Raw genomic sequence first — 13514 nt, forward strand, 5'->3', positions numbered from 1 at the left:
AGGTCAGACTCTCCTCCCGTTCAGCACTCTGCACGCCATCAACCACTCTTGCCCCAGCAGAGCTCCTCTCCTACAGTCCCGAACAACCTATGCAGTATATCCTCAAGTTCCCCTTTACCCACGGTCAATTTTAACACAAGGGCAGACCAGAGGGTCAGGAAAGTGTCTGCCGAGTATGCGAGTATACACGTAGGAAACAGAACTGGAGACACAACCTTGGGCATTTCCTGTTGGGGAATTCTTGTCCTCAAACATATGCAGAGAGCATTAGACCATCGAGCTAACACCTTCGCTGCTAAGTCTGCAAGCCCTGAAAGGGTGGCACTGAAGCAGCCGCCGGCAGGAGCCATCATTTGTTCTACAAAGCAAGGATTTGAACCTGGCACAGGATGGGCACTTAAATATATTGGTGGAATAAATGAAGGAAAACAACTCAGTCCTTCTGAATATATAGCAAGCACTGGGAAATCCAGGTTTGTTTTTTTTTTCAATAATATCTTTTGCCAGGCCAGTTTGGGGAGGAAAATCCCTTTTACTTTTTTCTTCTCCAGTAAAATATTGGAGCTCGTTTTTCCCTGTCGGTGATAATGGGTTGGTTTTCAGTTGGTAAAAAGCAACATGGTGGAGTACTTTTTTCCCTAGCCAAGTATTTTCTCATTTATACTTAATTTAATTTGATGTTAAACAGCCAGTGAAATTAGACATCAAACTAGGTCCTGATTGATAATAGAGGTTATATCACCTATACCAGTGAAGTGACTATTTTAGGTGATTTTCCAATTTGGTATTTTCCCTTTTGCTTCCTGCCACCCTCAGGGCATATCTCTAGCCTGATTTTACAAGGTTATTTTTGGAGCAGTTTCTTAAAACAGGCATTCTCTAATTTGCCCATTCAATTAATGAGAAATTGAACTGATGCCATGAATATAAAAACAAATGCAATGTTTGATTATCAATGCTTCTAATGTGGCTGTGTGATTGGTAAAAAGGAATTGTCTCCATTCCGTTGCAAACAATACCAAAGTTTATATTTTCTCTCATGTGGTTTCTATTTATTTATTCATTCATTCATTTAATTGCTAAGGACAGAACAGTCAACCCTTGTTTGCTTTCTTCCTCTGTATTCATTTTCCAAGGCAGTTTTTTTCTTTGTTATTATTACCATTGGGGGGGGAATTGTATCTCTAACACTTGCCAGAAAAAAACCATACTTTCTGCCTTTCCTTTCACAGAAAAGGGGAATTTAACTACTTCTGATGCATTCTAACTACAACTGAAAATGCTTTCTTCACCTCAATTTTTTCGCTCTCACCCTGCTTGCAAATAGGTCTTTTGAATTTTTTTTTTTTTTTATTCAAAAGGGATTAGCTGAGAGAAAAATGTTTCTTTAAAGATAGATTTTTAAGAATCACCATCCAGAACCTGTGCAGGACTTGATCTAATCCGGTGTGGACATAGTTCCTCTGCGCCTACCCCTTCCCCCTCCCCTATGCACTGATATCAGCTGCTTCTTTCTGTACTCTTAGTTGGGAACTTCAAGTACGTAGTAAGAGTAAGGAGATGGCGAGGGAAGTAATTCCTTCATTCAGCATTGCCCAGCACAGATAACAGAACTAAATGAGTTTCTTGTTTTGTAAAACTCCTCAGAGCCTTGACGGTACTAATATAAAGGAGACAGCATTTTCCACTGTCATTTGACTATTGGTATATTTCAGGGCACTATTTCATACTATAGATCCCGAGAAACTGAGGTTTTAATTTAATTTTGAAAACAGTCTGGTAAGTTAGATATTCTTTCCAATTTACAGATAAGAAAACTAAGACCCATAGGAGTAATCATTGGCCTGATATCATACAGCTCTGTGAGTGGGTGACCAGGTGGGGGTCCCTTCACTTCCAGTTTTCCCTCCCTCCATCCAGCACCCTTCTAAGGTGGCGGGAGGAGCATCTCTCGAAGGTCACAGGGCACATGGAAGAAGGCAGAGGAAGTACATAAAGGAGAACTAACAGGAGAAGACACTGAAGACTTTCTCTAGGTCTTAATGTATTTCTCTCATCTCCATTAACAAACCTTATACGCTGGGGATCGGGGAGACAGAAAGATCAAAACTATGTTTCTATCAGGCTAAATTTTAATCTTCAACTCCCCCATACTATGCTCTCAGTTACACTCATAAAATTTAAAAATCTGAAGATTTTGCAAAGGAGCTCATTCCAAACGCATTCTTCCCCTAGCAGGAAGCCATGGGAAGCTCATATAAAATTAATGACAAACTCAATGTTTAGCTCCAAAGTTCAAATGGGGAAATGTAAAGTTCCAATAACTGAGCAATTGCAAGGGTGGTGTTTGACGTGCCTGAAACACCCAGAACAGCCAGGCACAAGTGGCTCTCACACAGTCACCAAATTTGTGGAGTTCGGGTACATTTATACTTAGAAAGTCCTTTGTCTCCTCCAGCCCCTGCCAGTCTGTATGGATGCCATAAGACATTGAGATGCTGTGGATTTTTAAAAAAATAAATGCAATTGTTCTCCCAACATACCCCATTTTGTCAGTTACATGTGACTTAGTATGAAGCAAAACCAATATCATGCACGTCATGAAAGTAGCTCTGGGCACACATTGGGTCAGCTATGCCTCTCCTTGTCTGTCCACCTAGGCCTCCCTCCCTCCCTGTCTCCCATGTGATTATACTGACAAGGTAAATTTCAGCCTGGGCTCTGACAGAATGACCATGCGTTCCTAATAAGGGGGGGTGTTCTGAATTAATCAGGTGGCATTTTAATGTATCAGTCTGCATATTAGCATGTCTCGCTAATACAAACAGAAGACATGGTGGTTATGAGAGAAGGAAAAGAAACCATGTGATTACATGCAGGCAGGACTACATTTTTACAGCAGCAACTTACGAAGGAAGCAGAGGGAGAAACATTTATTGTATTGTGTATTTAGCCCTCTTTTAGGAGCTTCCCATAAATCATTTACATTTAATCCTCTCGATTGCCTGGGAGGTGAGTGCCACATTAGAGAAGAGAATACAGTAGTGGATGCTCAGCCTCAGAGAGCCACGCCACTTGCCTGAAATCACACAGCTGTTAGAACAGAAATGGGACTTGCAGTCAGGCTGTATGATGAAAGCTTATAGTTCTCCAACTCTATCATGGTCCACAAGCTAAATCTGGACAAGGAGAGCAGCCCAAAAGCACATTTGGCACTCGAGATGGGAAAATGGAAAGGGAGGCACCGCCCACCAGGGAAGCCACGGGGTTCAGGGTCTAATTTAAGACCCACACCAGAGATCAATATCTGGAGATAGCAGCAAGCCAAAGAGAGGAAAAAGTAAAAGACAACCCTTCAAAGTTTGTGACAACAGCTGCATACAAACAACTGGAAGAAACTGAAGCTGCAGAAGAAAAAAATAGGAAACTAAATAAAAATGTTAAAAGCAGGGGTGGGGAGTCAGAGTGAAAGCCAGTAGAACATATTGCCAAGCATTTGACCTGTGTTATGAGAATTCTTAGTAGCTCTGTAGAGCAGGTTTTCACATTCCCATTTTTCACATGGAGAAACAGACTCAGTTCCAGGTAACAGAGCCTAGAATTCAACCCTGGCTGTCAGACTACAAGGCCCAAGACTAACCACTGAACTATTTGCTAGCTAAAGAGGCATCTACAGTACCAGGCTGGCCACCTCATTTGCCTGACTGATTGACTTCCTTCCTGAGAGTGCAGAGCAAGGAAAAGGGTAGGGTCTCATGATCTTTCCAAGAAAGGTTTCTTAATACGGCATTTAATGCCACAGGCTTAGGTAAGAGGGAAAATGCTGCCTCGATCTTTTTTTTTTTTTTAACTGTCCGGGTTAGTCCCACATTTTAATCATTTCTCTCATCTACTTTTTAAAGCTATACCTCATCGTCCAGAGCCAAGACTTGTTCTGATGCCCTAACTAATCTAATCTCAATTTTCCTGTAAATCATTCCTGGGGGCGGGGGTGCAAGGAGGATAAATTCCCTGAAGAACTGTCAGAGAAGAGTTTCATGCCTAATTCCATACCTTTGTGATTTCAATAGCCCTTGATTTAAAAATATATTACTACCTATGTCCAAATAGGCAAATTGGTTTAAATATCTCCTATGTGACTGATGAAACTGAAAAGGTCACTATGAATATTAACGAAAATATAACTTTTATTTTCCCTCTTGTTAGAACATCACACACACTAACAATGCTTGATTTCACCAAATTTTATTCTGTCTTCCCCACCAACCCACATCATAAGTGGTTCCTATTTGCTGTTCATTTAAAAATGCTATTTTTTTTCTTCTGATTATAACAGCAATACATGTTTCACCATAGAAAATTTAGAGAAAAGTATGTACAGTATTAAGAAATAGCATAAAATTCCACAATTCAGGAAAATCAGGTGAAATTTTGGTATGTTTCTTTCTAGTCTTTTTCCTTCTGTGTGTGTATATGTGTGTGTGGGGGGGTATATATACATATAATTATAAAAATATATGCCTTCATAAATATGGAATTAGAATTATGGTATGTATGGTTTTGTATACTATTTTTTTTCCTATCATGCAAAAAAGTAAGCATCTTTTCATATTATTAAATTATCTTGTAAAACATGGTATAAAAGGCTATATAATCATCTATCACATGGATATCCAGCAATAGAAGAGTTCCTTCTTTGAAAGGCATTTTACTTCTTGCATGTCAAGCACTGGGGGCATAAAAATGAGCCTATCCTGCCTGTGCTCTCCAGGGTACAGCCGTGGAGAAGACAGACATCTACATAAAGGCCCATCCAGTATGAAAACGACACCAAGAGGAGGAAACGGCGCACGGAAGCACAGGGACCAAGGGCCCTGGTCTGTTTGGGGAGCTCAACCTTCAAAGCTTAGTGAGCTTTGAATTAAAAGATGACCTTCAAGGTCCACAGCTAATGTCCAGAGAGAGGGTGTCCTAGGCAGAAGAGATAAATCGCCATGATCACAGTGTTTCCAAGGACATGGAAGAAGACTTCCAGAGGACCTGGGGATTCTGGAGGCAATCAGATAAAGGGGAAGAGGCTACTATAAAACTTGAGTAACTAAATAGGAAGCTGAGGTAGAGGAGAAATTATAACAAGTTTTTTTGTGTACAGATGAAAGGGAGCGGCTGGGTCATATGAGGAGACTACAGTCCCCCAATGAAGCTTTGCTCCCAATTAAAATTTTTTTTTTTTAGCCATTACACATAATCACTAGGGGAGTGCCTTCCTGGTGAGATAAGAGTAGTTTGGAAGAGAAGCTTGATAAACATTTCTAAGCCCTGGGGCCTCAATGTAGAATCTCAGCTGTGGTAATATGTGACACAAACATTAAGCAGATGGGAGATTGCCCTAATTGCTTAAGTCTATCCCAGTCAGTGGCCTGCAGTTAGTTCAGGTTTCTTTTGGTGTCTGTGGTGTCAAGGAAATAGAAAGTGCATGTTTGGAAAACTGTAACTGATTTTGTGGGGTTTAAAAATACAAATTAATCCTCTGTTCAACTTGTCCCTTGCACACTATATACAAATATTTCTGGTTTACTTGTTTAGACAGAATTCTGTCTTTTTTAGTGTTGTAACAAGGCACTGGGCTAGGAATAGTAATAAAGAACAAGCCGTACTTTGAAACATCTACCCCCAAACTTACATATTGCACCCCTTCTGTTTCCAAAAGTCAAACAGTTCAAAGACATTGTAGCACATAACCTCATACAAAATACTTCTGAATCTAGACTCTATTCCTACAGGATTCCCTTCAGATTTTAACTGGACTAATACCTGATAATAGAAATTTATGATAGCAAGAAGAGATTGACAGAAAACATTCATTTTTCCAGTTCTGCTCTTAACAAGTATATTGGTAGCCATAACACTTCATGGTGCTTTTATCATTGAGAAATTTATCCAAGCCTGTTTTCAGATTCCATCTTCTGGTGAAAGATTCTAATGACCACAAATATCTTAGTTCCTTACAAATATCTTAATTCCAATCAGATTCCCCCACAGACCATGTAAGTTACAGTTAGCTTCCCATTAGTTACATAAATTGAGATAAGCAGTCTGTACACAACGAAAAACACTGGACAATCCAAAAATCAACAGAGATTTGTTGAATGAATGAAGTCATTCACAACTTTGACTTTGAAGTGAATAATAAGTTTTTGCTAGAAACAGATGCATCTGCCTGGTTAAATTTTATTTTGTCTGGTAATAGATTTTTGGACTGTTGCAGAGGGCAAGTTGGCATTTGGTTGATTTGAGAAACAGACTGCACTTCTTGAATTTTCTTTCTTTCTTACTTTCTTTCTTTCTTTTTTTTTTTTTTTCCTCCATATTAAGGCCTGGGAAATTTTGCCTTAACTTCACTCCAAGTTTGTGGAAATCAGACAACCGAGGACATCTGCTTGGTCTGTGCTACTTGTAATCTCGGGTTGTTTGGATTTGTGTTCAGCCCCCCAAGGTGTTATCCTGAACACACAACACAACAGTTTATGTTGTCTGGGCATATATCAGCTTTCAGTAGCCATGAATACCCTCCATGAAGATGTGTACCTATTCTTTATAGTTCAGTGGGGTGCATTTTCACAATTACCCCAACTCTGGAAGCCTTATTCAAAAAGCACAGCCATTTTTTCAAGTCTGGCATTTGAAGATGACCAGCAGGAGTTATCACACAATCTCTCTCCTGTTCCACAACTACCAATGGTGGGGTTGGGAAGGAGTTTTGAGAGGAGTAATGACACTAGGGGAGAAACAGAGAGAAAGCCATGCAGCCACTGTAGAAATGCCAAGCAGAGGGGATGATGTAGATGGAATATACTGCTTAGGGGCAGAGTAGCAGACATCGATCTACCTCCCTAAAAGCTCTGCAGCGTGAGAACCTGGTAGAAGTGGAGAAATGACAACTCATAGTTTGCTGAAAGAAGAGCCTTTTAAACTGGTCTTTGTGAATCAATCTCTCCTTTTCTCATTTTTTCTGAGCAGAGCCGTCTGACATTTCTATGATCACTCCTAACCACCCTCTCATTTGGGTTTTCTTCTTTGTAGGCCACAACATTTCTGGAAAGTGAAGAGAACTTAAAATGGGACCTAGAAGAGCAGGGGCAGGGGTTGCACTCTGAGGGTCCTAGTCTTTAAATTCTAAGTTGTCCTGGCCAGATTGCTCTGTCCATGAATTCTAAAAAATTGCATATGATTGGCTTGAACATGCCCTGGCTGTTTATCCCGGAGATCAGAGAATGGTCGATAGGGTCTAGCCTTTCATACCATGTTTTCCAAGATAATTTAATAATATGAAAAGATGCTTACTTTTTGCATGATAGGAGAATGGTTGATTGGCAGTCAGTCACAGCTGAATGGGTTGGACGATTCAATCCCAGTCCTAGTCTTGGTCTCTTCCACCACAAAAAGTATGATGCTGCTTATCTTTTCTAACTCACTGGCTTCAATTTCCACTCCCTTCTTGTTGCACTTGCTTCTTGGTCTCTGCATGGCAGTCACTCAGGCTGCTTTCAGACCCTTGCTCATACCTCCACACCTTCACACTCACTCTCCCCCGGAACGCCGCCTCCTCCTTCCCTTGCTTAATCCGCTCTTCCCTCGGAGCTTCTTAGACAAGGGCTCTGCAACCCCCAGACTAAGTTAGTTTAGCCTGTTGTACCTTCTCTCAGCAGGCTCCTCTCTGCCTCTTAGCAATTGTCATGGGTGCTGACTTTATCCACCACTAGATTATAGAGGGAGGGAAGACACTTGCTCATTCACTACTGCATCTTCAGAGCCTAGGACAGCACAGAAAACAATTGTTTTCTTCCCTGCCCCCAAATAATGAGTGAATGTATGTCCAACTTCTGGCCCATAGATGGGGCACTTAAGAAACAAAACTTTAGGGGTGACCCTGCAAACTCTAACCTCTCACCCCAATTTTTTCCTGGCATTCTCCCCCATCACAATAGAATTCCTATTTTCTCTTACTAAGCACAGAGAGATCCTGTATTAGTCTGCTAGGGCTGCTATAACAAAGTACCACAGACTGGGTGGCTTAAACAACAGAAAGTTACATGCTCAGTTCTGGAGGCTGGAAATCCAAGGCAAAGTGTCAGCAGGGTTGGTTTCCTCTGAGGCCTCTGCCTCTGTCCTTGGCTTGTAAATGGCTGTCTTCCCACTGTGTGTGTGTGTGCATGTCTGTCCTTTTTCCTCTTCTTATAAGGACACCGATCACATTGGGTTAAGGACCCACCCTCATGACCTCATTTTAACTTGATTACATCTCCAAAGATGCTGTCTCCAAATATGGTCACATTCTGAGGTACTGAGGGGTATAAACTTGGGGGGACACAATTCAGCCCATATCAGTCCTGTTTGGGAGGCCTGTTTGGATGAGTACATGCAGTTGGCCCTCTGTCACTGTGAACCCAGGACAGGGCACGTTCTTCATAATGACACATGAAGCGAGTTCTGCCTTCCTCATTCAACAAGTGAGTGCCTCCAACCTGATGGCATCATATCAAGGCTTACTGATAAACACAAGTGCAAGAGACCTTTCCACACCCTTCTTTTGCAGATGGGGAAACTGAGGCCCAGGGAAAGAAAACAACTTGGCCAAGCTCTCCCAACCAGTGAGTGGAGAAGACAAAACTGTAACTAAGATCTCCTGAATTTCAAAAATAGGAAAACTCAAGCTTTTCCCCCCAATTTTCCCACTCTGCATAATCAGGAAAAGTGTCTAAGGCTTATTTTATTTAGACTGCTGAGGAAAAATAATCTTTGGTCAGATATAGTTCTAGCTATAAAAGTCTTTCTGTTAGCTTCTATATAACATGTTTGGGAAGTTCCCTTCTGTTTTCACCCAACACCCTGCCTAGATCGATTGTGTTGAGCAAAACCACAGGTAGCTGCACCGCCCCAGTCCCATTTCTATTCTTCTTGAAAAAATACATTTTTTTTCAAAATATAGGGAACTTCGTTTTGTTCCTGCCATCTTGTGAGGGAAGAAGATGGCAAGACTAAAATAATTCATTATAATCTTTTCAAATACCAAAGCATTCTCTTCCCATGCAAACATTTTCAACTTCTGCCACGAGTGGAAATGATAGCTGTCGGGAGAAAAGAACTAATGGCCTGAAAAGATTCCGCCCTCACGTATAGAATCCCCCAAAACAACTTAAATTCACAAGTCGTAAAATATATCTGACATGTCATGAAATCTTTCCCACACCTAAATGCTTAAAGGCTCTTAGATCTCACCACACACACTTTCTGGGAATTTCAATTTAGGATGAAATGAGGTCTTCTGATGGAGCAATGTGCATGGTAGCCACAGGAAGTTCTTCTCACTGAATAAATATCTATCAGGCATCTATTGTGTGCTGGACATTATCACAGGGTGGTTCTGTTTATTGATTAGGGTCCAGACAGCATGGTAGAGGGGACTGACATTACCCCATGCCAGAGATTCATGAGAAAGGAAGAAACACTCCCAGATCTCAGCCACCTAAGTGAGAGTCCAGAAGAATGTTCAAGTGGCTGCCATTTTCACCTCAGAAAATGCTTCAAGGGAATTTAGAGAAAGGAGAGATCACTGAGAACTGTAGAGAGCAGGAAAAGGAGGAGTTATTTTTTGTGGAAGGATTTATAGAAGAGGTAACATTCCGACCTGGCTTTGGAGGGTAGGGAGCATTTGAACTTGAGAAAGTGGAGGAAAGAACTAGGAAAAGCATGAGGAAAAAGAAGTCTGAAGGAAAATGTAAATTATTCAGTACTTGCAACAGCATTTGCAACAGGAATTAGTCCAGTTGCTGGATGAGGAGAGAGAGATTTTGTAAAAATAACAAACTTTAACTGAGCCTTTATAATATCTTAGGCACAATCGTGTTCACTTTATTTATATGCATAACTTTATTTACTCTTCAAAACAATCCCATTAGATGGTTCCATTATTTCCTCCATTTTACACACAAGGAAACAGGAGGTTAGAAAGGTGACATAATTGCTCCAGGTCACCCAAGAGGCAGAATCAGGTATCAAACCCCAGAATCTATGCTTATAACCACGACACTCTTCTGGATTTAGATTATGAGGAAAACTGAGTGCCGGAGTGAAGACCTCAGACTTCATTCTGCAAGTACAGGGGAGCCAGAGAAGGGCTTCAAACAAAGAGAATGAAACCATCAATGTCATTTTTCAGGAAGGCCAAGGTAGCAATACAATGACCACAGATCAGTGTCCAAAATAGTTGCAAGAAAGCACCCCTCCCCCAAGTTCTTACTAAAAGTAAAAATATATGCACCGCTTTCAGAACAGAGGCTATTCTCCAAGTTCAGCTATCATTACAGAACTGATGGAGTCACTAAGAGAAAGAGAGCCTCCGTCCTTCCACACCCCCATTCCATGAGTTGCTCCAGGTCATCAGGCGATGGGCCCCAGTGCACAGGAGGCTGGAAGGACGAGTGGGTCAAATCCTCACAGGGTGGCTTTTGGAAGGTTTAACACACAATTGGCCTCATCTTTTAAGCTGGTATGGAAGCAGAAATCAATCACTCATAGAAGCAGCACAGGGATTATCTGTGACAAATGATGAATCCCAATGTATACCCCTCGTGCCACCTCATTTTCCTTCTGCCTTCAGTGCTATCAGCCCCTTAGCTTTTTGGACACAAAACTGATGCATTTTTTACAGCAACATAACACAACAAAATGTGAGAGGGTATTCCCCAGAAAAATAGAGGTACACAAGTTCCTCCCAAACCTGGAAAGAATTTACATTCTCGATTATCCATTTCACGGCTACCAGGTATACATGCGCAAGTCCCTTAGGAAGTTCATGTTGATATATGAGACATCCACTTGTTCAGCATCACATGTCAACTTATTTATTTGTTTGTATCTTAAAAACCACACGCATGGGAAACTACCTATTTGGCTATGGAAATTCAAATGTTCATGGGCAATTGTAAGTATCTTGGCAAATGTGGTCAAATCCTGTTATTAAGGAATAGCAAGATTGTATCATGGATTTTGTACCTCATTCATTCAACACTGAATAAGTCCTTACTGAGCCCCTGCTATCTGTCAGGGGATCCATGGAGAACAAAGCAGACTTGGTTCCTGTTCTTAAATTTGTGTCCTTGAAGGGCAATTAGATAATAAACAAGTTAAATGATTAGTCAATGATTAGCAGCTTATGATAAGTGCTATGAAGAAAATAAAAGTACTGAGATAAGAATAAGTGGTATGGGAGAGGGAAGGTAGTGTATGCCTTCACGCGGCTGTCTACGGCACTTTCGAGATCACGCTGTTATGAACAGACTCAGTCCATCGGTGCTGGCTCTGTTGGCAATAGCTGAGTGTACTCTGATGAGGATGCTTTGTTACTTAAATATCTCCCTAGCAGAGGACACACAGCAGTTTGCAAATGGCATTTACATTCATCACTGCAGCACTCCTGAGAGGCAAGAGAGGGTCAAGCCTCATTACCTCTATTTAAGAAAGAGGAAGGGCAGCGACTAGAGAACTACCCTCAGCCAAACACTGAGGAGAGAGCAGCTGTGGGGCTGATGCTGTGGCTGAGCTTAGCTTCCCCTATTCCTAGCTTTTTCCACTAGACCATTCATTCTATCCTTCAGTGTAAATTGGGAACTAACGTATGCCCAGAGGTTTTGGAAATAAACCAGCTCAATCCTAACTCAGCAAAAAAGGACATATTTGTTACACAAAGAAAATTGTTCCCACTAGTCATTAACATGAAGTTTATTTACCTAAACTTATAAAATTTGCTATGTGAGGAATCTAGTAAATGGAATTACAAACTGAATACTTTGTTTGGTGGCATCGGCTGGCTTTTTCCTTTTTTACAAGAACAACAACCAACAAACAAATACCCCTACAATGGAAATTTCTTTGATGTGAATTCATGGTAGCCACATCAAGTGGAATTTGTTGTAAGGCAGAGTCATCATGAGCCCCATTAAAAAGAGTAGATTCAGTTATTTAAATGCCCAAAGGACATTAGAAAATCATAAATAAATGTTCTGGAATAGCTGAAGAAGAATTGCTTAGTTCAAACCCTTAACGTTCCAGACATGGTTTGAAGCCAAGAACCTGGAAATGACTTATCAAAAGTCTCACAACTCCTGAAACAGATTCAAATTCCACTTTCTTGATTCCAAATCCAGTGCTTTGGTCCAGGTGCTAGAAACTCCATTCAGTAGTCAACACATCCTTGGGCTCCCATTGACACACAAAGACAGAGACATCATGGCTTAGGCATTCTGGGGATATTTACTCATAATGACAAGATATCATCATGAAAGTAAGCAGGACAATGACTCAAATGCCTTACATTTTTTACACTTAAAAAATTCTTTATCATAATTAAAGACATACAGGAAAGTTACACGAATAGTACAAAGAATTCTCAGATACTTTTAACTCAGATCTTCCAAATGTTAACATTTCACTACATTTGTTTTATTTCTCTCTCTCTCCTGAACTCTTTTAAGAATAAGTTACAGCCACAATGTCCTTTTATCCTTAAATATCTCAATGTGTATTTCCTAAAAATAAGAATATTCTCCTACATGACCACCATACAATTTACAAAACCAGGACAATTAATATGGATAAAATACTAGTATCTAAGCTATAGCCCTTATTCAAAATTTCACTTTGCCCCAATAATGTTCTTTATAGCAAAAGAAAAATCCCAGATTCTGTGTTTCATTTAGTTTTTATGTCTTTTTAGTTTCCTTTAATCCAGAATAGTTCTTGAGTCTTTCTTGGTATTTTATGACATTGACCTCTTTGAAAAGGACAGGCCAGTTATTTTATAGAATGCCCCTAAATTTGGTTTTGTCACATCTTTTCTCATTAGATTCAAATTATGCAGTTTTGGCAGGAATGCTAGAGAAGTGATGCTGAGCACCTCGCAGTGCTCCATACCAGAGGCACATGTTACAAACACGTCTCATTAACCAGTCAGATCATTTGGTTAAGGTGGTGTTGAAGAGCTAGACTAATGTCAGAATCCTGCCAACATTGCCAATTGTCATGCTCTTTTACCTGCCCATAGTCCTGCACCAAAGGCGCCAATTGTAGAGCTAGGGCTGGGTCTGGAGCTCACAGACCCCTCAAGCCCATTCACAGACTGGGTCACAAACCCTTCACAAGTCAGGCTGGGTTCACAGACCCCTCACAAGCAGGTCTACGAGCTAGGTAACCAGCCAAAAGGTCCTTGGAGCCATAGGGCTGAGAGTATGGTGACACATGGCAGCCACCTGAGGCACTCACCAGCCAAGGTGGCAGTGCCATGCATGTGCACTAACTCCACCCACACACAACTTGTGTGCAAGGAATGCACTGCACTACCCCCAACCAGACCAGAGGCAAGAGGGCCTGATTAAATTATTCTATTTTCCCAACAGGTGTCTATCAGGTTTCTCTACTGTAATGTTGTTCTTTTTCCCTTTGTAATTATCTTGTGG

The sequence above is a fragment of the Galeopterus variegatus genome, unplaced genomic scaffold (assembly GCF_000696425.1).
Source record: "Galeopterus variegatus unplaced genomic scaffold, G_variegatus-3.0.2 Scaffold2658, whole genome shotgun sequence".
NCBI lineage: Eukaryota > Metazoa > Chordata > Mammalia > Dermoptera > Cynocephalidae > Galeopterus > Galeopterus variegatus.